Genomic DNA, 25,193 nt, shown 5'->3' on the forward strand with positions numbered 1-25,193 from the left:
TCACGACACGTACAAACAACTGGGCGCACCTCCGTTACGTGCCGCAAATGTTCAGTTGAAAAGTTATTCCGGACAGACAATACCTGTGTTAGGACAGTGCACTCTTTTTGCAACATACAAGGGACATACAAAACTTGTGTCATTTTACGTTCTTTGTTCTTCTTCTGCAGTGAACTTGTTTGGTTTAGATTTATTTCAGTTGTTTAACATGTCTATTGTAAATCAGGTGCTATCAGTGAATCAAACTGTGCCTACGGACAGTGTTTCTCGCTTATGTGACGAATTTGCAGACATTTTTGCACCAGGCTTAGGTTGCGCTAAACACTATGAAGCACATTTGGAACTGAAGGTCAACGCGCAACCGAAATTTTTCAGAGCGCGCAATGTTCCCCACGCATTGCGTGATGAGGTCGCAAGAACATTAAACGATCTAGAATCACAGGGTGTCATTGAACGTGTGCAAGCTTCTCTCTGGGCCTCACCCTTAGTCATTTTGCCAAAACCTTCCGGAAAATTGAGACTTTGCGTGGACTTCAAGGCCACAGTGAATCCACAACTAGTGACTGCTACTTTTCCTTGGCCCCGCCCAGAAGATCTTTTTGCTAAACTGTGCCCGGGGAAAATATTTTTCGACGTTGGACCTAGCCGATGCGTACTTGCAAATACCGGTGGACGACGAATCCCAGCATGTATTGGTGGTTAACACGCATCTTGGATTGTACAGGTTCAAAAGACTGCCGTTCGGGTGTGCATCCGCCCCTGCATTGTTTCAGCAATATTTACAAACTATTTGTGCGTCGGTCCCTACTGCAGCAAACTATCTGGACGATATAGTGATCTCCGGACAGACAGAAGAAGATCATCTTGCGAACCTACGAACGTTATTTCAGGTCTTGCGACAAAATGGTCTTCGCTTGAGGAAGGACAAATGTGTGTTTTTTGCTCGTGACTTACCATACCTGGGACATGTCATTAATGCCCAAGGCATACATCCGAGTCCAGAGCACCTCCGTGCCATACAAGAATTGCCTTCCCCTCAAAATGTGAGGCAGCTACAGAGTGTGTTGGGTAAAATTAACTATTATCATAAATATGTGCGCAATGCCTCTTCCATTTCAGCTCCGCTTCATCGCTTACGCCGTAAAGGTGTTCCGTTCGTCTGGACGACGGACTGCGAACGCGCCTTTCGCCAGTTGAAATCGGCGTTGCTTTCTAATACTTGCCTCACGCCTTTCGATCCCCAGAAACCCCTTTTGTTGATGGTAGATGCATCGGATTTCGGGATCGGTGCTGTGCTTGCGCACAAAGTTGGCTCCCATGATCGCCCTATTGCCTTTGCGTCCAAATTGCTCTCATCTGCGCAACGAAATTACTCGCAGATAGAGAAAGAAGCTTTGGCTCTCGTGTTTTGTGTTACTAAGTTCCATGATTTCTTGTATGGTCGTCACTTCACCATCATCACAGACCACAAACCTTTGACATCGCTTTTTCATCCGACCAAGCCTGTACCTCCACGTACAGCGCAGAAATTCATTTGCTGGTCTATTTTCCTCTCACAGTACCGCTACGATATCTTTTATCGGTCCACTGCTAAGCACGGAAACGCCAATGCGTTGTCCCGTTTGCCTGTTGCTGAGGATAAAGCATTCAATTCTTCCGAACTGGCTTGCATGTTCATTGATTCGGAAACCGATGAAGTGGTCGAATCGTTTCCGATTGATTTTCGTCGTGTAGCTACAGCCACAGCTGCTGACCCTGTCCTTGCTACTGTTTTGCGTTTTGTTGCTACGCAATGGCCCTTGTCAAAGTCTCGGATTGCGGATCCGTTGGTTCGTCGATTTTTTGCTCACAAGGAGAGACTTTTTGTTCGATGTGGTGTTTTGTTGTTGCGTTCTGATAATGATCAGTCCCGAGTCGTGGTCCCACGTTCGTTACAGTCCTCTGTCTTACGGCTTCTTCACCAAGGACATTGGGGTATAGTGAGAACGAAACAACTTGCTCGTCAGCACTGTACTTGGTTCGGAATAGATGCTGCAATTACGAATATGTGTTCTTCTTGCATGGCGTGTGCCGAACAACAATCCGCACCGCCGCGGAAAGTCTTTGCATGGCCAAAAGCCACTTCCCCTTGGCAACGCTTGCACATTGATTTTGCTGGTCCATTCTGGAATGCTCGATGGTTGGTTCTGGTCGATGCTTTCAGTAATTTTCCTTTTGTTGTCCGGATGTCTTCCACGACGTCCTCCGCCACCATCCAAGCGTTGTCTGCTATCTTTTGCATTGAAGGTCTTCCGCAGACTATTGTTTCCGACAATGGCCCACAATTCATGTCCGCAGAATTTCAGTCATTCTGCCAGGCCAAGGTATTCAACATCTGACATCCGCGCCATTTTCGCCTCAGTCAAATGGTGCCGCTGAACGATTGGTCCGGACTTTTAAGTCACAGATGTTGAAATTGAAAGAGTCACATTCTCGGGAGGATGCATTGTTGCTCTTTTTGTCTTCATATCGCTCTCAGCCCAGAGATGGTCGCTCGCCGGCTGAGTTGCTCCACGGTCGTCCTCACCGCACCTTGATGTCTTTGCTGCATCCGCCGCATCAGGTTCCTGTGCAGCGGCAGACTCCTGCTTTTGCTCCAGGCGTCGTTGTATTTTATCGCAACTATCGAGGTTCACGGCGTTGGCTTGCAGGGCGCATTCTTCGCTGCCTCGGCCGCGCGATGTATTTGGTTTTGGGGGCCTCTGGTGAGGTGCGTCGGCATCTCAATCAGCTGCGCCTCTGTCGTCGCACGGGTTCTGCCGCTCCCCATCTGCTTTCAGCGACGGTGCTGTCCGGTCAGCACCCTGGGGACCCATCTACTGGCTCGCCTCATCCCCAGGTGTTACCGACGATGCCTTCCATTTTGCCCCATGGCGACGCGCCACCGCAGCAGCCGCCGCCGCCGCCGCCGCCGCCGCCTGTTCTCCCGCCGGCGCCGCCCGCATTCGACTCTTCGCTGCAGCCGCCAAGCGCCTCCCTGGGTCACGCGCCGCCGATCGCTTCCCGTGACCAGCTGTCCTCCGCCATGGACCTCCCGCCCGCTCCGGACCACATGACGTCATCGCGCGTCGGCTACCCCGACGCAATGGAGGTCGACCCTTCGGCCCCTCCTGTTTCTTTACGGGCGCATACAACGCATGTTGACGTGCACCCTGGACTAGGTTTTCAGGCGTTTCCTAGCTCCCCTCGGACCGAATGGCCGGGTGCGGGTGGCACAGCCTCGCCTGTTGTTAGGCTCCCCACCTCATCGCATACGTCAACATTGGGTCCTCCCCACGGCGGGCGGAAGCCTTATCTCATGACCGTTCGCCGATTTGCGGGGGAGGAATGTGGTGTCACCGCCAGACACCACACTTGCTAGGTAGTAACTTAAATCGGCCGCGGTCCATTTAGTACATGTCGGACCCGCGTGTCGCCACTGTGTGATCGCAGACCTAGCGCCACCACAAGGCAGGTCTCGTGATACGGACGAGCACTCGCCCCAGTTGTACGGACGACCTAGCTAGCGACTAGATGTACGAAGCCTTTCTCTCTCATTAGCCGAGAGACAGAATAGCCTTCAGCTAAGTTAATGGCTATGAACTAGCAAGGCGCCATTAGCCTTACAGTGATTGTAATTAAAGTCTCCTGTGTATCGTCAAGAGCGATGTACCACAATGATTGATTAAAGATAAGTATTAATCCAGCTACGTACTTTTCTTCATAGCATTAATTACGTAGCCTGTTCCAGTACTTCACGCCCGTCTGCGTTAGTCTAGCGTGCATTTTCAGCCATCTCGATCTACAAGGTGTTGGCCCAACTGCCGACACATCACATTATGCATGTGCTGTATCATAATTAATTAGCTTACCAGCATGCAGGGTAAAAATAATTAACCAGAATCTGCAATTACCAGTAATACATTATTTTGGAGTCAAACTTGATAATGGTTATGGGAAATCTAATTATGTAACTTTTGAAAACAATAAGTGAAAATGTCACTATAATGTTAGCATCAAACTCCAGCTTGTGAAAAATCAGCAAAATAATCACTAAAATTCGATTGTCTCATGTACAGCCAAGTTAACAATTTGAAATGTTTCATGACATCAGATTAAGTAAACTCACTCAGGACCTTAGGGAATCATGTTATGAAAGATGCCAGACTCAGAATGCATGTGATTAAATTTGTAATTACACCTTCTAGAAATTTCCGATATAAACAAATTGCCTTTTTGAGGTTATGACAAAACAAAATTTTTGCATAAAATGTAAAGCTTGTAACCTTATTCCGTAGTCTCTAAAGTTCAGCAATTTATGTTAGGATAAAAAATTACTGAGTAATTAATAAGAAATCTGTAATTTTGTGATGACTATCGCTAACTGCATTTCATCACCTTACTAACTGTAACTTGGTAAAACTGTTATATCAACAATGAGACCAAAACAGCATGTGTTGTCAAGAAAGTATATAAGGAGTGCTTTATGTTAAAATAAGAAAGTAAAAAAAGAAATAAAGAGTGCAGGCTGCATTGTTGTTCTGTGACAGAAGATCTGTGGAACTATGTTGTTTCAGAAAATATATGAACCATGGACCTTGCCGTTGGTGAGGAGGCTTGTGTGTCTCAGCGATACAAATACCATAGGTGCAACCACAATGGAGGGGTATCTGTTGAGAGGCCAGACAAACATGTGGTTCCTGAAGAGCAGCCTTTTCAGTAGTTGCCGGGGCAACAGTCTGGATGATTGACTGATCTGGCCTTGTAACATTAACCAAAAAGGCCTTGCCATGCTGGTACTGCAAACAGCTGAAAGCCAGGGAAAGCTACAGCTGTAATTTTTCCTGACAGCATAAAGCTATACTGTATGGTAAAATGATGACAGCGTCTTCTTGGGTGAAATATTTTGGAGGTAAAATAGTCCCCCATTCAGATCTCGAGGCAGGGACTACTCAGGAGGACTTTGTTATCAGGAGAAAGAAAACTGGCATTCTACAGATAGGAGCATGGAATCTCAGGTCCCTTAATCAGGCAGGTAGGCTAGAAAATTAAAAAAGGGACTGGATAGGTTAAAGTCAGATATAGTGGGAATTGGTGAACTTTAGTGGCAGGAGGAACAAGACTTCTGGTCAAGTAAATACAGGGTTCCAAATACAAAACTGAATAGGGGTAATGCAGGAGTAGCTTTAATAATGAATAAAAAAGTAGGAGCATTTGTAAGCTTCTACAAACAATGTAGTGAACACATTACTGTAGCCAAGATAGACACAAAGCCCACACCTATCACAATAGTTCAAATTTATATGCCAACTAGCTCCACATATGAAGAGATTGAAGAAATGTATGAGTAATTATTCAGATAGTTAAGGGAGATGAAAATTTAATAGTCATGAGGGACTGGAAATCAGTAGTAGGAAAAGGAAGAGAAGGAAAAGTAGTAGATGAATACAGAATGGGAGTAAGGAAAGAAAGAGGAAGCCACCTGGTAGAATTTTGCTTAGAGAATATCTTAATCATAGCTAACACTTGGTTTAAGAATCATGAAAAAAGATTGTATATGTGGAAGAGGCCTGGAGACACTGGAAGTTTCAGATAGATTATATAATTGTTAGAGACAGATTTAGGAACCAGTTTTAAATTGCAAGACATTTTCAGGGGCAGATGTGAACTCTGACCACAATCTATTGATTATGAACTGTACATAAAAGCTGAAAAACTGCAAAAAGGTGGGAATTTATGGAGATGGGACCTGGATAAATTGCAAGAACCAGAAGTTGTACAGAGTTTCAGAGAGAGCATTAGGAAATGATTGACAAGAATGGGGGAAAGAAATATAGTAGAAGAAGCTTTGAGAGATGAAATATTGAAGGCAGAAGAGGATGAAGTAGGTAAAAATATGAGGGCTAGTAGAAGTCCTTGGGTAACATAAGAGATATTGAATTTAACTGATGAAAGGATAAAATATAAAAATGCAATAAATGAAGCGGGTGTAAAGGAATACAAATTGCTCAAAAATGAGATCAATAGGAAGTGCAAAATGGCTAAGAAGGGATGACTAGAGGACAAATGTAAGGATGTAGAGGCATGTATCACTAGGGGTAAGATAGATATGGTCTACAAGACAACTAAAGAGGCATTTGGAGAAAAGAGAATCACTTGTATGAATATCAAGAGCTCAGAAGGTAAACCAGTTCTAAACAAAGAAGGGAAAGCAGAAAGGTGGAAGGAATATATAGAGAGTCTATACAAGGATGATGCAGTTGAGGGAAATATTATGGAAATGGAAGAGGAAGTAGATAAAAATGAAATGGGAGATATGATACTGCCTGAAGAATTTGACAGGGCACTGACAGACCTAAGTTGAACCAAGGCCCCGGGAGTAGACAACATTCCGTTAGAACTACTGACGGCCTTGGGAGAGCCAGCCCTGACAAAACTCTAGCATCTGATGAGGAAGATGTATGAGACAGCCAAAATACCCTCAGACTTCAAGAAGAATAAATAATTCCAATCCCAAAGAAAGCAGGTGTTGACGTGTGAAAATTACCAAACTATTAGTTTAATAAGTCATGGCTGCATAATACTAACACAAATCTTTTACAGATGAATGGAAAAACTAGTAGAACCTGACCTTGGGGAAAATCATTTTGGATTCTGTAGAAATGTTGGGACACGTGAGGCAATACTGACCCAGCAAATTATCTTAGAAGATGGGTTAAGAAAAGGCAAACTTACATTTCTAGCATTTGTAGACTGAGAGAAAGCTTTTCAGAATGTTGACTGTGTGTGTGTGTGTGTGTGTGTGTGTGTGTGTGTGTGTGTGTGTGTGTGTGTGTGTGTGTGTGTGTGTGTGTGTGTACCTGTCCCTTTTTTCCCCTAAGGTAAGTCTTTCCGCTCCCGGGATTGGAATGACTCCTTACCCTCTCCCTTAACCACATCCTTTCGTCTTTCCCTCTCCTTCCCTCTTTCCTGATGAAGCAACCGTGGGTTGCGAAAGCTTGTAATTTGTGCGTGTGTTTGTGTGTTTTTTGTCTCTATCAACATACCAATGCTTTCGTTTGGTAAGTTACAGCATGATGTGCTGTGTCCTACAAACACAAGGGAGCATAGTAGCCGGCCGGGGTGGCCGAGCGGTTCTAGGTGCTACAGTCTGGAACCGCGCGACCGCTATGGTCGCAGGTTTGAATCCTGCCTCGGGCATGGGTGTGTGTGATGTCCTTCGGTTAGTTAGGTTTAAGTAGTTCTAAGTTCTAGGGGACTGATGACCTCAGAAGTTAAGTCCCATAGTGCTCAGAGCCATTTGAACCATTTTTGGAGCATAGTACCCTACACAATCTTACACTAAACCTGTACACACAACTTAGTAAAGGTGGAATATTTAGCTGATGAAATAGCTGCTTGGAGTGTGTTAGCCTAGAACTCTTGATTATTAGTCTAACAGCTCATTTTTGTAGCATGAAGATGGTTTTTAGTTATGTCATATTATGACCCCAGGAAGTGAGGTCATAGGTAACAACAGTGTGAATGTAAGCAAAGGAGAAAGTTCTGCTACAGTGTTTACTAGACACATTACTAATTACACACAGTGCAAAGCAAACAGAACTTAATTTGCTAGTGAGATGGTGGATGTGAACTTTACAATCTAAATTTTCATCTATATGGACACCAAAATTTTTTGTGACAGCTATTGTCTTAACTTCTTTGTTTTGTATTGTAAGGTCCAGGTCATTTTGTGACTTTGTTTTCCTGTAATGGGTGTAATTTGTTTTTGAAATTTTTAAAGTTAACTTGTTCATTTCAAACTAATTTTGTAAATATTCCAAAACTCTAGTTGCAAATGCAGACAATAATTGGTTTGCATCAGTTACAACATTTTTATTGTCAGCAAACAGGGTTATATGAGAACTACTGATTGGAAATTTGACATCATTTACATAAATTAGAAATAAGAGAGGCCCTCGATCACAGCCCATGAATCAGATCTGTAAACAATACTTTGGTTTTTAATGTTGGCTGAGGTATTCTCTACTATCTGTCTTTTATTATGGAGATAAGCATGGAACAATTTTTTTTTCATGTTGAGCAGTATCAACAGCCTTCAGAAAGTCCAAATTTATTCCTATTGCACTGTTGTATCTGTCTAGACCCAATATGATATTTTCAATGAAATGGGAAACAGCTGATTCTGTACTCAGCCCTTTGCAAAAACCGTGCTTGTTTACAGACAAGAGGTGAAATTTTTCATAAAAAATTTTAATTCTATGTTTTATGACTGGCTCTATTATTCTGTAATATACAGATAACAAAGCCACTGGTCTATAATTCCCCACTTGGCATATATTTCCCTTTTTATACAGTGGTTTTATCTTTGAAGCTTTTAATCTTTGAGGGAACACTCTTCCTGACAGTGATATAATCATGATGTTTTAGAGTGCTTCTGATATGACACTAGCATATTTTATTATGACTGAACCAGGCACTTCATCAGTCACTGAAGTCATTTTATTTCTCATTGTTTTTATCATTCTTAGAACTTCTTGTTTATTTGTGGGACATAGCAATATTGAATTGGCACTTTGTTATCTAGAAACAGAGGTTCCACTATACCTAAGGCAATTTTTACTCAGGCTGATTGAAGTATTTATGAAGTATGAAGTAGTCATTTATGTAATTTGCAAGGGTAAGATTTTTGAGTAGCACAACATGATCATCTTTCAAAATGATGTCCTCTCAAATTTTAACATTTTTTTCTCATTTTTTGCTGCATTCTTCATCTACATCTATGCTCTGCAGACCACCATGAGGTGCACAGCAGAGGGTACATCCCATTGTACCAGTAATTAGGGTTTCATGCTGCTCTATTCGTCTATGGAGTGTGGGAAGAGATTGTTTGTCTGCCACTATGCACGCAGTAATTATTCTAATCTTATCCTCATGATCCCTATGCGAGCAATACATATTGCTTTTGATGTGTTTGCTGACCCTATAAGTACTTTGTCATTGTGCATTGTTTTAGCTTATCTAATCACCTTCCTATAAATGTTCTTGTACATCTTAACACTGTTGTTGTGGTGTTCAGTTCTGAGACTGATTTGATGCAGCTCTCCATGCTACTCTATCCTGTGCAAGCTTCTCCATCTCCCAGTACTTACTGCAACCTACATCCTTTGGAATCTGCTTAGTGTATTCATCTCTTGGTCTCCCTATATGATTTTTACTCTCCACACTGCCCTCCAATGCTAAATTTGTGATCCCTTGATGCCTCAGAACATGTCCTACCAACCGGTACCTTCTTCTAGTCAAGTTGTGCCACAAACTCCTCTTCTTCCCAATTGTATTTAATACCTCCTCATTAGTTATGTGATCTACCCCTCTAATCTTCAGCATTCTTCTGTAGCACCACATTTTGAAAGCTTCTATTCTCTTCTTGTCCAAACTATTTATCGTCCATGTTTCACTTCCATACATGGCTACACTCCATACAAATACTTTGAAAAACAACTTCCTGACACTTAAATCTATACTTGATGCTAACAAATTTCTCTTCTTCAGAAACGCTTTCCTTGCCATCACCAGTCTACATTTTATATCCTCTCTACTTCGACCATCACCAATTAATTTGCTCCCCAAATAGCAAAACTCCTTTACTTCATTAAGTGTCTCATTTCCTAATCTAATTCCCTCAGCATCACCCGACTTAATTCGACTACATTCCATAATCCTTGTTTTGCTTTTGTTGATGTTCATCTTATATCCTCCTTTCAAGACACTGTCCATTCTGTTCAACTGCTCTTCCAAGTCCTTTGCTGCCTCTGACAGAATTACAATGTCACTGGCGAAACTCAAAGTTTTTATTTCTTCTCCATGGATTTTAATACCTACTCCAAATTTTTCTTTTGTTTCCTTTACTGCTTGCTCAATATACAGACTGAATAACATTGGGGAGAGGCTACAACCCTGTCTCACTCCCTTCCCAACCCCTGCTTCCCTTTGATGCCTCTCAACTCTTATAATTGCCATCTGGTTTCTGTACAAATTGTAAATAGCCTTTTTCTCCCTGTATTTTATCCCTGCTACCTTTAGAATTTGAAGGAGAGTATCCCAGTCAACATTGTCAAAAGTTTTCTCTAAGTCTACAAATGCTAGAAACGTTTGCCTTTCTTTAATCTTTCTTCTAAGATAAGTTGTAAGGTCAGTATTGCCACATGCATTTCCAACATTTCTATGGAATCCAAACTGATGTTCCCCGAGGTCAGATTCTACCAGTTTTTCCATTCATCTGCAAAGAATTTGTGTTAGTATTTTGCAGCTGTGACTTATTAAACTGATAGTTCGGTAATTTTCACATCTGTCAACACCTGCTTTCTTTGGGATCGGAATTATTATATTCTTCTTGAAGTCTGAAGGTATTTCACCTGTCTCTTACATTTTGCTCACCAGATGGTAAAGTTTTGTCAGGACTGGCTCTCCCAAGGCCGTCAGTAGTTCTAATGGAATGTTGTCTACTCTACGGGCCTTATTTTGACTCAGGTCTTTCAGTGCTCTGTCAAACTCTTCACTTAGTATCATATCTCCCATTTTGCCTTCATCTACATCCTCTTCCATTTCCATAATATTGTCCTCAAGTGCATCGCCCTTGTGTAGACCCTCTATATACTCCTTCCACCTTTCTGCTTTTCCTTCTCTGCTTAGAAATGGGTTTCCGTCTGAGCCCTTGATATTCATTACAAGTGACTCGCTTTTCTCCAAAGGTCTCTTTAATTTTCCTGTAGGCAGTATCTATCTTACCCCTAGTGAGATAAGCCTCTACATCCTTACATTTGTCCTCTAGCCATCCCTGCTTAGCCATTTTGCACTTCGTGTCGATCTCATTTTTGAGACATTTCTATTCCTTTTTGCCTGCTTCTTTTATTGCATTTTTACATTACCTCCTTTCATCAATTAAATTCATTATTTCTTCTGTTACCCAAGGATTTCTAATAGCCCTCGTCTTTTTACCTACTTGATCCTCTGCTGCCTTCACTACTTCATCCCTCAGAGCTACCCATTCTTCTTCTACTGTATTTCTTTCCCCCATTCCTGTCAATTGTTGCCTTATGCTCTCCCTGAAACTCTGTACAACCTCTGGTTTAGTCAGTTTATCCAGGTCCCATCTCCTTAAATTCCCACCTTTTTGCAGTTTCTTCAGTTTTAATCTACAGTTCATAACCAATAGATTGTGGTCAGAGTCCACATCTGCCCCCAGAAATGTCTTACAGTTTAAAACCTGGTTCCTAAATCTCTGTCGTATCATTATATAACCTATCTGATACCTTCTAGTATCTCTAGGAGTCTTCCATGTATACAACTTTCTTTTATGATTCTTGAACCAAGTGTTAGCTATGATTAAGTTATGCTTTGCGCAAAATTCTACCAGGTGGCTTCCTCTTTCATTTCTTAGCCCCAATCCATATTCACCTACTATGTTTCCTTCTCTCCCTTTTCCTACTCTCGAATTCCGGTCACCCATGACTGTTAAATTTTCGTCTCCCTTCACTATCTGAATAATTTCTTTTATCTCATCATATATTTCTTCATCATCTGCAAAGCTAGTTGGCATATAAACTTGTACTACTGTAGTAGGCATGGGCTTCATGTCTATCTTGGCCACAATAATGCATTCAATATGCTGTTTGTAGCGGCTTACCCACACTCCTATATTTTTTATTCATTATTAAACCTACTCCTGCGTTACCCCTATTTGATTTTGTATTTATAACACTGTATTTACCTGACCAAAAGTCTTGTTCTTCCTGCCACCGAACTTCACTAATTCCCACTATATCTAACTTTAACCTATCCATTTCCATTTTTAAATTTTCTAACCTACTTATCTGATTAAGGGATCTGACATTCCACACTCCGATCAATAGAACACCAATTTTCTTTCTCCTGATAACTACGTCCTCTTGAGTGGTCCCTGCCCGGAGATCTGAATGGGGGACTATTTTACCTCCGGAATATTTTACCCAAGTGGACGCCATCATCATTTAACCATACAGTAATGCTGCATGCCTTCGGGAAAAATTATGGCTGTAGTTTCTCCTTGCTTTCAGCCGTTTGCAGTAGCAGCACAGCAAGACCATTTTGGTTAGTGTTACAAGACCAGATCAGTCAATCATCCAAACTATTGCCCCTGCAATTGCTGAAAAGGCTGCTGCCCCTCTTCAGGAACCACACGTTTGTCTGACCTCTCAACAGATACCCCTCCGTTGTGGTTGCACCTACGGTATGGCTATCTGTATCGCTGAGGCACGCAAGCCTCCCCACCAATGGCAAGGTCCATGGTTCATGGAGGGACATTTTAACATAGTCTACCAAGTTTTTATCTTTGTTCTCTTTTTTTATTTGTCTGAGATGTTTTAGAGTTTGACTAGTTGCTCTGATATCAGGTGATATTCACTGGCTGCTGTTCTGTGGCATGACACTGATTTTTGTAAGCTTTTTGGAAAACACATCTCAAATAGGGTCATGAATGTGGTAGAAAAGTATTGTATGAGTCATCGGTTGTTATTTCCAAAAATACAGGGCATTCAAAGACTTTGTAGCATATATTACATTCAACATACAGTTATAAATATTACATCAAATGAAAAAGCAGCTGAAACAGTTTCTCTTACAAATGTTCACTTAAGTGAAATGCCAGGTCATCACTGAAGACATCATGATCCAGAATATCTTCGTCATGCAGCAACATTTCGTTTGCAAGGTTGACACACAAACTGTATGCTGTAGACTTTTTACAGCTTGTAACAACTGCAGATGGTAAGGATGCAGTTGCAAGATTCTACTTAAAGGTCTCCGCAGAGACATCACTGGAAATACTGAATTACAACTAGCCATCAAAACCGATTTCTTGGTGCTACACGTGAAACGCTGCCACTCATTCAACACATTCTTCAATCACTCCAGTCTCTTCACTTTGTGTACAGGTGTACAAACAAAACTGTTTGAGTTGCTCCTTCATTTGATGTATTATTTATATTTGTAATAAACGCTACTAAGCCTTAAAAGCTGTATATTCATTTTGAAAGACCCAGTACATTTTGCCAGGACTCATTTGCTAACATCTGAATAAAATTATTTACATTTTCTGTGCAAAAGCGTCTTTTATATTCCCACTTGCACTTTATTCCTTGGGTATTGAAGAATTTACACATATGACAAATGTGTTGTAATCTGAAGGACTTAAGTTTGCATTGTGTGCCTCAGTGATACAATTTTCCATGTCCGTAAAGATATTACTTAATAGGGAAGATGAGAAATCTGTTATTCAACTGAGGTCTGTAAAGAGCAATTACATGTAAAGGCTGTTCAGGATACTCAGAAGCTGTCTTTTCTTCACTTTTAGGCTTCCATTGGGTGCGGCTGTTCAGATTGATACACGTCGATATTTCCTGTAAATAATTTGTCAAGAATTGCATCACTGGCACCTTCTCACTAGTAGCTTCCCTTCTCCAAATGCTTTCCATTGTTGTGTGCTTCAGTATCAATGCAATTGCTCTGTTGTTGAGATATTTGATGACTGCTCAATTTGATACATGGTGCCCATTCCCATTACATTGCAACAGGTAATTTCTTTGATTATCAACATAACTTAGTAGTAAGTAGTAGAAACCTAATTTAGAATGTAAAATGTACTTATATTCTTTTTGGAACATTTAGTCATCTTTTACAGTTGTCTGAATATCAAATATCAAATTGATTCATTGATACACCATGCCAGATTGTGCTTTTTAATAGGAATTTTATGATTTTTGGTGGGATATACTACATGATGGCAGGCTACAGTATGACATATAACCTCCTCGATGCTAATCATGTTGCAGAAATCTAAAAGATGCTATTCAAAGAGGATAGTAATGAATTTCAAGAGGGATTTGAAGACTAAGTGGACACAGATGTTGACGATGTAGTTGAAGTCTGGCCGTAGGATTCTGAAACAGAGGAAGATGACGATGAAGTACTTGAGGCAAATGGCCATTACTATATTGGAAGGGACAAATATACAAAATGGAATAAAGTCCCATCATGGCAGAGAGTATGATTCAGGGCTTTCAATATTACTCAGAAGTTACCTGGACCTATAGGAGTGGTAAAAGCAGCAAGAATGCATTTGGAATGTTGGAATTACCTCATAGATGACAAAATTTTGTCTATTGTAGTTTTGTGTACAAATCGGTATATTGAGAGTGTCAAAGCTTCATTCCAGAGACGTAAAACAAATAGACATTATTGAATTGAATGCCTTCATCAGTCTCTTATTTTTAGCTGGAGTACACAAAGGTAACAGACGAAACTTGGAGGACCTGTGGGGAACTGATGGGGATGTCACTGAGAAATTTCACTTTGTAACGAACATAAAATGTTTCAAATTCATTATGATGTGTCTTAGATTTGACAATCGTGCAACTCATGGTGACAGGAGAGAATTAGACAAGATAACAGTGATTTGGAAAATATTTTCTATATTTGTACAGAACTGTCAGAAATCCTATACTCTCAGAGAAAATGTTACAGTAGATGAGAAACTGGAAGGATTCTATGTAAGGTGCAGTTTTCGCCAATATATACCTAAAAAACCAAACAAATATGGGATTAAGATATATGCTCTTGTGGATTCCCAAGTATTTTACCTGTATAATTTGGAAGTATACAATGGGTTGCAACTAGAAGGATTATATCACATAAGCAATAAACCTCCCGATATTGTTCTGTGACTATGTGAACCTATTTATCAGTGAGGTTGAAATGTGACCACAGACAACTGGTTTACTAGTATTGGCTTGATAGAAGAATTATGAAGGGAAAATCTTCCTTTTGTTGGAACTATGAAGAAAAACAAGTGTGAGATTCCTCCTGAGTTTGCTGCTACTAAAAGAAGGGTTGCCAACAGTTCACTATTTGACTTCAAGAAAGGACATTTCCTGTGTTTCTAGAAAGAGGAAGTGTGTGATCATAGCATCAAGTTTGCATGATGATAATTCAGTAGATGCTGACACTGGAGATAAACCAAACACGTGAGACAGCAGCAAATTTATTTAAAGGTACTTCTAAACCCAACACTTTGTTTTTGAGGTGCTGTGTATTTTAATGCATTATCCTGAACATTAAGCGAGTATTTTTGTTTTTGCCATTACCTGTTAATGTGCTGCTTTTTTCCTCATGTTTGTCACTTATCTGAAAGTTTAGGTTTATTTCTCATAGTCTTTTCCTTTTCTTGGCTTAAAGCCAGAAAAAAAGACACTTAAGTGGAGTTGATGTATGCTGCATTTGGCTCCTCCTTAAGCAGTTTTATGCTCCTACAACTGTTGTTGTTGCTGTTGATTCTGATGCAGATATGATTCTTTGGACTGGAGCTGCCTTTGTTTCTTTTACTGATGCTGCTGGTACTGCTGAAGTTGGATTTGCTGTTTTTGCTGATTTTGGTTTGTTGCCCATACCGGTGACTATTCTAGTATTTTTGTTGAATCTGCTGCTGCTGCTGATGTTGGTCTTGTTGTTGTTGCTGCTTCTGTTGTTGTTGTTGTTAGTGGTGGCTGTGGTGGAGTTGTATCAGCTGTTGCTGGTACTTGTGGTGTTACTGGTACTGCTACTGTTCTTGATACTGCAGATGCTTGTTTGTGCCTATTGATTTCTTCCAATAATTTCTATGCTACAATTTGTTCCCTAGGCCATTAAACTGGATACAATTTTTAGTGTGAAATCTGTTCCTTTTGCTATTAAAGTCAATAACATAGACATTTTGAACTGTTTGTATGTACTTGAAAAATGCTCATTAGCAGCACTAATCTCCTTGTTTACTTAAGCCCAATGCAGCAAATCATAGCTGTGTGGCATATTTATAAAGAGAATGTTTGTTTTAGACAAATGTGCCAGGTGCTTCTCTAATTCAGTGCAAGCTATGGATGTTTCATTCTTGTATACATCAGATCCTCACATGTTGAGTTCTCAGGTCCAACTGGAAGTGGATGAAGCACGCAAATGTAGAATTTCTGTAGTGTGGTTGAGATTTCTGTTATAAAAGTTAAGTAGTTAGCCTTCTAAAGTTTACTTAGATAGACAGAAACTTATGATTAAGTTAATCAATTTAGTTAAGTGGAAGTTTTCAGCAAAGTTTAACTTATTAATCAGAAGGTGGCACTGTTAGAAGTGCTGGGGACAGCTGGGAGGAATGATAAATGTGTGTGGATCTGTTATTGATCTGAAACTGTTTCAGGTATAACTTTACCAAGCAAAGTTTGTAATTATAAATGGAATCTGAGAACCAACTGCACACAATGAAAAGTAAGCAAGTGGACAGAAAAGCAACTTGGGAAAAATATTATCCCACAATAAAACTTTGGGGACTTGATTCTGGACTTCAGATACTGTGCAAAGATATGTATTGTATTTTTTTATTATATTATCAGAAACATTGTTTTATATTTCTAAAGAGTACCGAGTGTGTCTATTCAAAACGAACTAACACGGAAGTGAGTAAATGTAGATTCGGGGTTCAATCAGAGTTTCAGTGGGGGATCATCAACTGTAGACACTAGCTATCTGTTAGTAGAAGCAGAGGCTATTACTAGCTCTCTGATAGTAGGAGCAAATGTAGCCATGAATAATTTACAAACAGAAGCAGGTGGAGACATAGACACAGTATTTAAGTAAATTTTCCAGCACTTAAATACAAAAGTCCAAAGTTCACATTCCCAATTAGGACAACAGATGACATGTGAAATGGAGGTAGCACAAAAAAAAAAAAAAATAAAAAATAAAAAATAAAAACTGATATAGGAAATCAGATTGATGAGAAGATGAAATGGGCTATCTTGGAAATAAAGGTTCAGATAACAGCAAAGTGAATTCACATTGCAGAGACATGAGAGGAACTATTTGCACTTAAGTCCAGTCTGGGCATGAGTAGCTTATTACTCATGTGGAAACAGCAGAAGGCAGATTAGAAGCTGTAGAGGCAAATTTGGCACTTGAGATTTTGAAAAATTATAAAAAGTGAGAGAAAATGATGACTTTTGTTAAATAAGGAAATTCTCAGTTGAGAGTAGAAGTACTTCAGATGAAATGGTTTTTTGAGGAGAAAGTCAAAAATTTTAAAGATGAAACCAATTAGTAGTTGTGTTAATAATGTCATAAACATGCTGGCATAAGTTATTGCCAGCACACCAGACGGCAAAGATGAAGTGTGAAAATAAATTAGTAGGTGCTGGATTAAGCACATCTATCATGAGAGAGGCCAGAGACACACCCCCAAGCAACATGCTGCCAACATGCTCTTGACAGCATGTATTTAGGCCATCCCCCCTGACCAAAGGGCCTCAATCAGTCAGTCATCCAGTTTGGCATCTGTCAGTTTACTTACAGAGCAGGTACGATAGTACATAGTGACCAGGTTAGTGACTGTCGCAGGACTCTTACTGATAAGCTTGTGCAACAAAACGGACTCTATTGAACTTAAGTAATAGCTTCCTGTTCTTGTAAATAAAGAATTGTATTAATCCATGTGTACATTTGTGTTGTGTAAAGGGGATACTGGCCACCCATAACAAGATCTTCCCCTCGCTTGCTTGTGGTAGAAAAAAATGGTTCAAATGGCTCTGAGCACTATGCGACTTAACTTCTGGGGTCATCAGTCCCCTAGAACTTAGAACTACTTAAACCTAACTAACCTAAGGACATCACACACATCCATGCCCAAGGCAGGATTCGAACCTGTGAGCGTAACGGTCGCGCGGTTCCAGACTGTAGCACCTAGAGCCACTCCGGCCGGCTGTGGTAGAAGATTCTGCAGTAGCAGATGTGGGTAGTTCAGTGCAATCGAAAATAATCAACTTGGCCAGAGATTTTACTTGCTTCTTTTGTGTTTTAGCTTGCAGGGGTGATTGTGTTTAACTGATTTTATTTGCTAATCTGTTACTGTGTTATTGCTTGTATTCCAGGCGGGGAGCCACAGTACTAATCAAATTTCTTTTCAGAGGCTTTGCTTGCTTCTTGATACAATAAATTTGGGTAAACCATGATTTCCCCACCCCTTCCACCCCCTGCCCCCCATGCCTCAGTGGCAGATGATCAATGTGATGCATCTAACATAAGTTTTTCAGTTTCAGAACCAACAAATTGCTATCTTACTGGCCACAGTACAACTACTGGCTGCACAAGCTGCATCGGCCACACAACCACAGCCAACCAGCCCAACAAGTGCTGCCAACCAGTATACCAACATTCTGGCAATTTAAGAAAACAGAGGAGGAATGGATTGAATACTTGATTCAATTCCAAGCACATTGTCAAGTTCATCATGTTCAAGATTTTGTGAAGTTACAACACTTCTTTTTGACTGCGGGATCACCAGTGTTCAAGTTAATGCAAAAACTATTGCCAACCACATCTCCTAATGAACTCAGCTATGACCAAGTAATTGCTGCATTAACTCGATACTATGACCAAAAAGTACTGTACTGAAATCAAGAGACAGTGAGAAAATACTCTTAGATGCTTTTAATTTGTTTGGACTTAGCATCTAAGACATTATACACTCCTGGAAATGGATAAAAGAACACATTGACACCGGTGTGTCAGACCCACCATACTTGCTCTGGACACTGCGAGAGGGCTGTACAAGCAATGATCACACGCACGGCACAGCGGACACACCAGGAACCGCGGTGTTGGCCGTCGAATGGCGTTAGCTGCGCAGCATTTGTGCACCGCCGCCGTCAGTGTCAGCCAGTTTGCCGTGGCATACGGAGCTTTAACACTGGTAGCATGCCGCGACAGCGTGGACGTGAACCGTATGTGCAGTTGACGGACTTTGAGCGAGGGCGTATAGTGGGCATGCGGGAGGCCGGGTGGACGTACCGCCGAATTGCTCAACACGTGGGGCGTGAGGTCTCCACAGTACATCGATGTTGTCGCCAGTGGTCGGCGGAAGGTGCACATGCCCGTCGACCCGGGACCGGACCACAGCGATCCACGGATGCACGCCAAGACCATAGGATCCTACGCAGTGCCGTAGGGGACCGCACCGCCACTTCCCAGCAAATTAGGGACACTGTTGCTCCTGGGGTATCGGCGAGGACCATTCGCAACCGTCTCCATGAAGCTGGGCTATGGTCCCGCACACCGTTAGGCCATCTTCCGCTCACGCCCCAACATCGTGCAGCCCGCCTCCAGTGGTGTCGCAACAGGCGTGAATGGAGGGACGAATGGAGACGTGTCGTCTTCAGCGATGAGAGTCGCTTCTGCTTTGGTGCCAATGATGGTCGTAGGCGTGTTTGGCACCATGCAGGTGAGCGCCACAATCAGGACTGCATACGACCGAGGCACACAGGGCCAACACCCGGCATCATGGTGTGGGGAGCGATCTCCTACACTGGCCGTACACCACTGGTGATCGTCGAGGGGACACTGAATAGTGCACAGTACATCCAAACCATCATTGAACCCATCGTTCTACCATTCCTAGACCGGCAAGGGAACTTGCTGTTCCAACAGGACAATGCACGTCCGCATGTATCCCGCGCCACCCAACGTGCTCTAGAAGGTGTAAGTCAACTACCCTGGCCAGCAAGATCTCCGGATCTGTCCCCCATTGAGCATGTTTGGGACTGGATGAAGGGTCGTCTCACGCGGTCTGCACGTCCAGCACGAACGCTGGTCCAACTGAGGCGCCAGGTGGAAATGGCATGGCAAGCCGTTCCACAGGACTACATCCAGCATCTCTACGATCGTCTCCATGGGAGAATAGCAGCCTGCATTGCTGCGAAAGGTGGATATACACTGTACTAGTGCCGACATTGTGCATGCTCTGTTGCCTGTGTCTATGTGCCTGTGGTTCTGTCAGCGTGATCATGTGATGGATCTGACCCCTGGAATGTGTCAATAAAGTTTCGCCTTCCTGGGACAATGAATTCACGGTGTTCTTATTTCAATTTCCAGGAGTGTACTTTCAATGACTGCTTTTAATCTGAAAAACAAAGTAGCTAGCTTGCTTAAAGAATTTCCTGACCTATTGTCAGAAGGAATGGGAGAAGCTAATACCTTTGTAGAACACATGTTACATTGAAAGACAATGCACAGCCTAAGCTTTTCCGGGTCCACCCCATTCCAATTGCTTTAAGAGACAAAGTAGTCAGCGAATTGAAAGAACTGCAAGATAATGGTGTAATTCCTCTTGTTCAAGCTAGTCAATGGCAAGTCCTCTTGTTTGTTGCCCAAGCCTTCTGGTTGCACTTGTATTTGTGCATTTGAAGTCTACAGGCAACCCACAGATAGCAGTTGACACTTATCCGTTACCTCGCTCTCAGGATCTCATGGACAGGCTTGGTGCAGGATGTTACTTTTCTAAGAGAGATTTACGTGATGCTTACTTGCAAATTCCGTTGGATGAAGAATCACAGAAAATGTTTGTTGTGGATACACACTTATGACAGTTCAAGTATATGCATTTGCCTTTTGGCAGTGCTTCCATACCTGCCATTTTTCAACATTACTTTGAACAAAATGGCTCTTTTGCAGTCAGCTGTTACAGCTACTTCAACAATATTGCTATCTTAAATTGTACACAAGAGGAACACACTGCCAATTTGTGTACTCTTTTTCAAGTGTTAGATGCAGGACTCTAGTGCCGTCTTGAAAAGCGTGGCTTTTTTCAAACTGAACTACAATACTTAGATCATGTGATAAACAGTCAGGATGTGCACCCCCTCTAATCTCATTTGCTTGCAATCCGTGACCTGCCTGCACCTTGCAACTTGTCAAAACTGCACTCAGTACTAGGCAAGATGACATACTACATGTAGTAACCAAAACCAACTGCGGGAACACCTTGGGCTGCGGATCGGAGCCGCCAGGTGGGGAAGCTGTCAGCAGTGGAACACACACCACCGGGTAAACACAAGGACGAGTCAGATGACAGACCAACGACAACCGACAACAACCAACAATGACTGACACAACAAGGAAGAGATGAACAATGGAGGCTTGTAGAAACCACAACACCAAAAACCAACAGTAAATCCACTCGGAACCAGAGCCAGGCAAATGTCAACAATGAGCAATGACCAGAACGCAGTACCGCTGAGAAAGAGACGCAATCCAGAGCGAGTACAAGACTGACTGGACTAGGGCAGAACGGGTCCCTATATACAAAACTGGGGGGAGCAGCTATTGCCGCAGTCTGCATGTGACGTAGCGGTGGTGCCCTCGCTGCGCTAGAGCCGCTGCGCGGAATAGCCGCTGTGGACGTGGAGCCCTCTATGGGCTGACCACGTCCATTTGTTCTGGCGCGTGTTCGACTTCCGCAGCGGCAGGTACTAGACTACATTTGGTTCATACTGAATGCTGCTCAGCTGCAGCTCCAATGCATCACTTGCACTGCAAAAATGTACCTTTGTATGGACTAAAGACTGTCAGGCTGCATTTCACGAACTCAAAACTGCTTTGCTTAGTGACAGCTTTTTAGTGCATTTTGACCCTGCCAAGCCAGTAGTTGTACAAAATGATGGTTTTTCCAGCAGAATCGGCACTGAGCTTTAACACAGAATTGTTGCCCAAGACAGACCCATTGCTTTTGCCTCAAAGTTGTTAACTCATACTCAGTGTGGTTATTCTCAAATAGAAAAAGAGTCTCTCTCTCTCTCTCTCTCTCTCTCTCTCTCTCTCTCTCTCTCTCTCTCTCTCTCTGTATTGTGTATGATGTGACCAAACTCCATCACTATTTGTATCATCACAAATTCTTTTTATTGACAAGTCACAAGCCTTTTTAGTCCTTGTTTCATCCATCAAAGCTGGTTCCTACATGCACTGCTCAGCAATTACAATATTGGTCTTAGCTGATTTTGCAGTATCAGTATGAAATTGTGTACAGACCTACGGCAAAGCTTGGCAGTGCAGATGCCCAATCTGACCTTCTGAGTGGCCGAGATTCCAATTTTGATGCATTTGCCACACCTTGTTGCCAAATCAATGCACAGGGTTCTGAATTGCTGGAATCTTTCCCCTTGCACTACAGAAAAATTGCACAGGCCATGGAAGCAGACCCAGATCTCAAGATTGTGTTGCATTATACTCATATGTCTCGGCCTATTTCATTGAATAGTATCCAGAACTCAGTTGTGCACTGATATTTTGCATATCAGCATAACCTTTCAGTTGAATGGGGAGTGATTCTAGTTCAAAATGACAGTGGACAATCGCATGTGCTTATTCCCAAAGTGTTACAAAAGGATGTGTTGCAATTGCTCCACCAAAGACATTGGGGAATTGTTCATACCAATCAGTTAGTGCGCTGGCACTGTACTTGGCAGAGCGTGGATGCCCACATTGAACAGATGAGATCTCAGTGTCTTGCATGCATGGACAACCAATGAACAATACCACAGACATTTCCAGCTTGGCCTAAGACTCAATCACCATGGCAATGAGTGCACATAGACTTTGCAGGACCATTTTGGAACACTCATTGGGTCATAGTGGTAGACTCTTTCACAAGTTTCCATTTGTTGTGCCTATGACTTTTTTCTACCACATCACATAGCATAGCATCATTCAAGCATTGTCCTTCATATTTTGCATAGAAGGTTTGCCAGAAGTCCTTGTGTCAGGCAATGGACCACAGTTCATTTCACGTGATTTTGAACAGTTTTGTGAACGAAATGGCATTTGACATCTAACAAGTGTTCTGTTTCAGCCCCAGTCCAATGGAGAAGTAGAATGCTTTGTACATTCTTTCAAATAACAAGTGGCCAAGCTTTGCACCACTTGCCCATGGGAGCAGGCACTGCAATTCTTTCTCACCTCCTATCACTCCCAGCCATGAGATAGATCATCACCGGTGGAACTTGTGCATGGCTGTCGTCATTGTATGCTGCTACACTTGCTACGTGCACTGCAACATCTGGCTCTGCCAATGGCCCCTAAGTATTGTTGTGTGCCATGCAATCATGTTCTTTCCAGGATTTATGGTAACCATGAGCACTGGTGTGATCCAGGAACACATTGGCTCTTCTATGTACTTGATTGCAGGTCCCAGTGGTTTGCAGTGCCTCCACCAGAACCAAGTTCATGCGTCATTTGTCCCATGCTTCTCCTGCTTTTCTCCCCCCAGATTCATGGCCTCACAGGACCACGTGGCATTCGCAGCTGCCTGCTCGTGCCATCAGGGCACCCCAAGATGCTGGTGCCATCAGGGCACCCCAAGAGAAGCAGATGGATGATGTGCTCTTGCTCTGCTGTCCCTGCTTGCTAACCTGATGGACATGGACCTGTCTTTGCTGTCACCATCACCGTCATCATCATCACCCCAGAATACACACTCAGACGTGGACATGTGCCCTGGCAGCAGTTTTCTGGAGGATGTTCTTGTTGTCTTGCAAGTCAGATGGCAGGGTATGGTCAGGAGTACACCATCCTCCACAGTTACGGCTCCTGGCTCATCTCTACGTCTGTCATCCTGCCTCCCCCCACCCCCCCACCCCCCCACCCCCCCACCCCCGCATTGTCATTTGCTTGCATTCTCCCTACACAGCAATGGTGCATCATTTTGGGGAGGGGGGTGGGGGGAGGAGGAGGAATGTGCTGGCATAAGCTGTCACCAGCACACTGATTGGCAAAGATGAAACAAAGATTGATTAGTGGGTGCTGGTTTAAGTGCGCCTATCGTGAGACACACCCACAAGCAACACGTCATCAATGCCCTCTTGACAGCATGTATTTAAGCTGCTGCCACTGACCAGAAGGCCTCACTTACTCAGTCATCCAGTTTGGAATCTGTCAATTTACGCAAAGAGAGGCTTTATTTGTCACAGGCTATGGCAGTACATAGCAACCAGATTAGTGACTATAGCTGGACTATTACTGATAAGCTTGCACCACAAAACACGGACACCATCCAAGTTAAGCGATAGCTTCCTAGTCATGTAAATAAAGAACTGTGTTAATACATGTGTGCATTTGTGTTGTAGAAACAGGATACCGGCCATAAAGCTTCAGGAGGGGTACTGCAAGAAAATTTCAATATCAGCTATGGTGGTGCTTGGGGGAATCTGCCCATAAAATGCTTCTCCAAGGATGCAAAACTTGCGCTACAGACTTCATTCATTACTGTAAATAAAACTTTACTTTATGACATGATTGATGCATTCAAAATATTTTTTTAAAATAATTGCTAGGTGGAGGACTACTTTCATGAGTCAAACAGAAAACCAGTTCTGAAATAACATTTAATGATTTTGAAAAGAGCTCCTTAACAAAATTTTGGTCTCAAGCACAAAAAGTGTGAATTAAAATTGTGTTCCTGAATGCTCTAATCTTTAGAGAGCGATGGAATTATGAAATTGTTTTACAAAAAGCATCTTCGAAAGTTAATTCATCTCAGTAAGCCTTTCAACAAATTAACAAATATTAATGCACTGAAATGTAACTGTCGAAAAGAGTTAATGAAGATTGGGCTATAGATGAGTCTATTGAACAATTTCTTAAATAGGTGGACCAGCTAGACAGAGTTTTTGAAAGAAATGAGAGATCAGATTTATGAGGATTGGTCTATGGGCTAGATGAGTCTATTGAACAATTTCTTAAATAGGTGGACAAGCTAGACAGAGCTTTTGAAAGAAATGAGAGATCAGATTTAATCAGAATAGCTGTGGAGGTCCGCCACATGGAGGATGGGATCAGAACTTCAGTGGTGGAAACCAAGGAAGGAGAAATTAATGTAACAACCACGAGTTCCATCAGGGTAAAAACAGATGAAATTTTAATGGCAGTGATAGAAACAGAAATTGGAATCATGATTTTGACAACAGAAATAGGTCATTGGGGAGGGGGGGGGGGGGCGGGGGACAATAACAGACAAAATGATAACCAAAGAACGTGTGATGACAAGAATAGGTCTTTAAACAATTAGATGTCCCACTGGGAGCCTGTCAGTTTGGGGCGAGATACTTGAACCAAAACCAGGCTTTACATAACTGAATCAGATATGATATCAATCATGGATCTATGTCTTACAGACAGAATGATTTCAAACTGTAAGTTAATAAAGATAGCCACAGAGCAAACCTGATAAACAAGATTAAATTCAATAAACAGTTCTGGGAAGTAATGAGGAAAGGTACAAAGAGTAATAGTGGTAA

The sequence above is a fragment of the Schistocerca americana genome, chromosome 5 (genome assembly GCF_021461395.2).
Source record: "Schistocerca americana isolate TAMUIC-IGC-003095 chromosome 5, iqSchAmer2.1, whole genome shotgun sequence".
Classification (NCBI taxonomy): domain Eukaryota; kingdom Metazoa; phylum Arthropoda; class Insecta; order Orthoptera; family Acrididae; genus Schistocerca; species Schistocerca americana.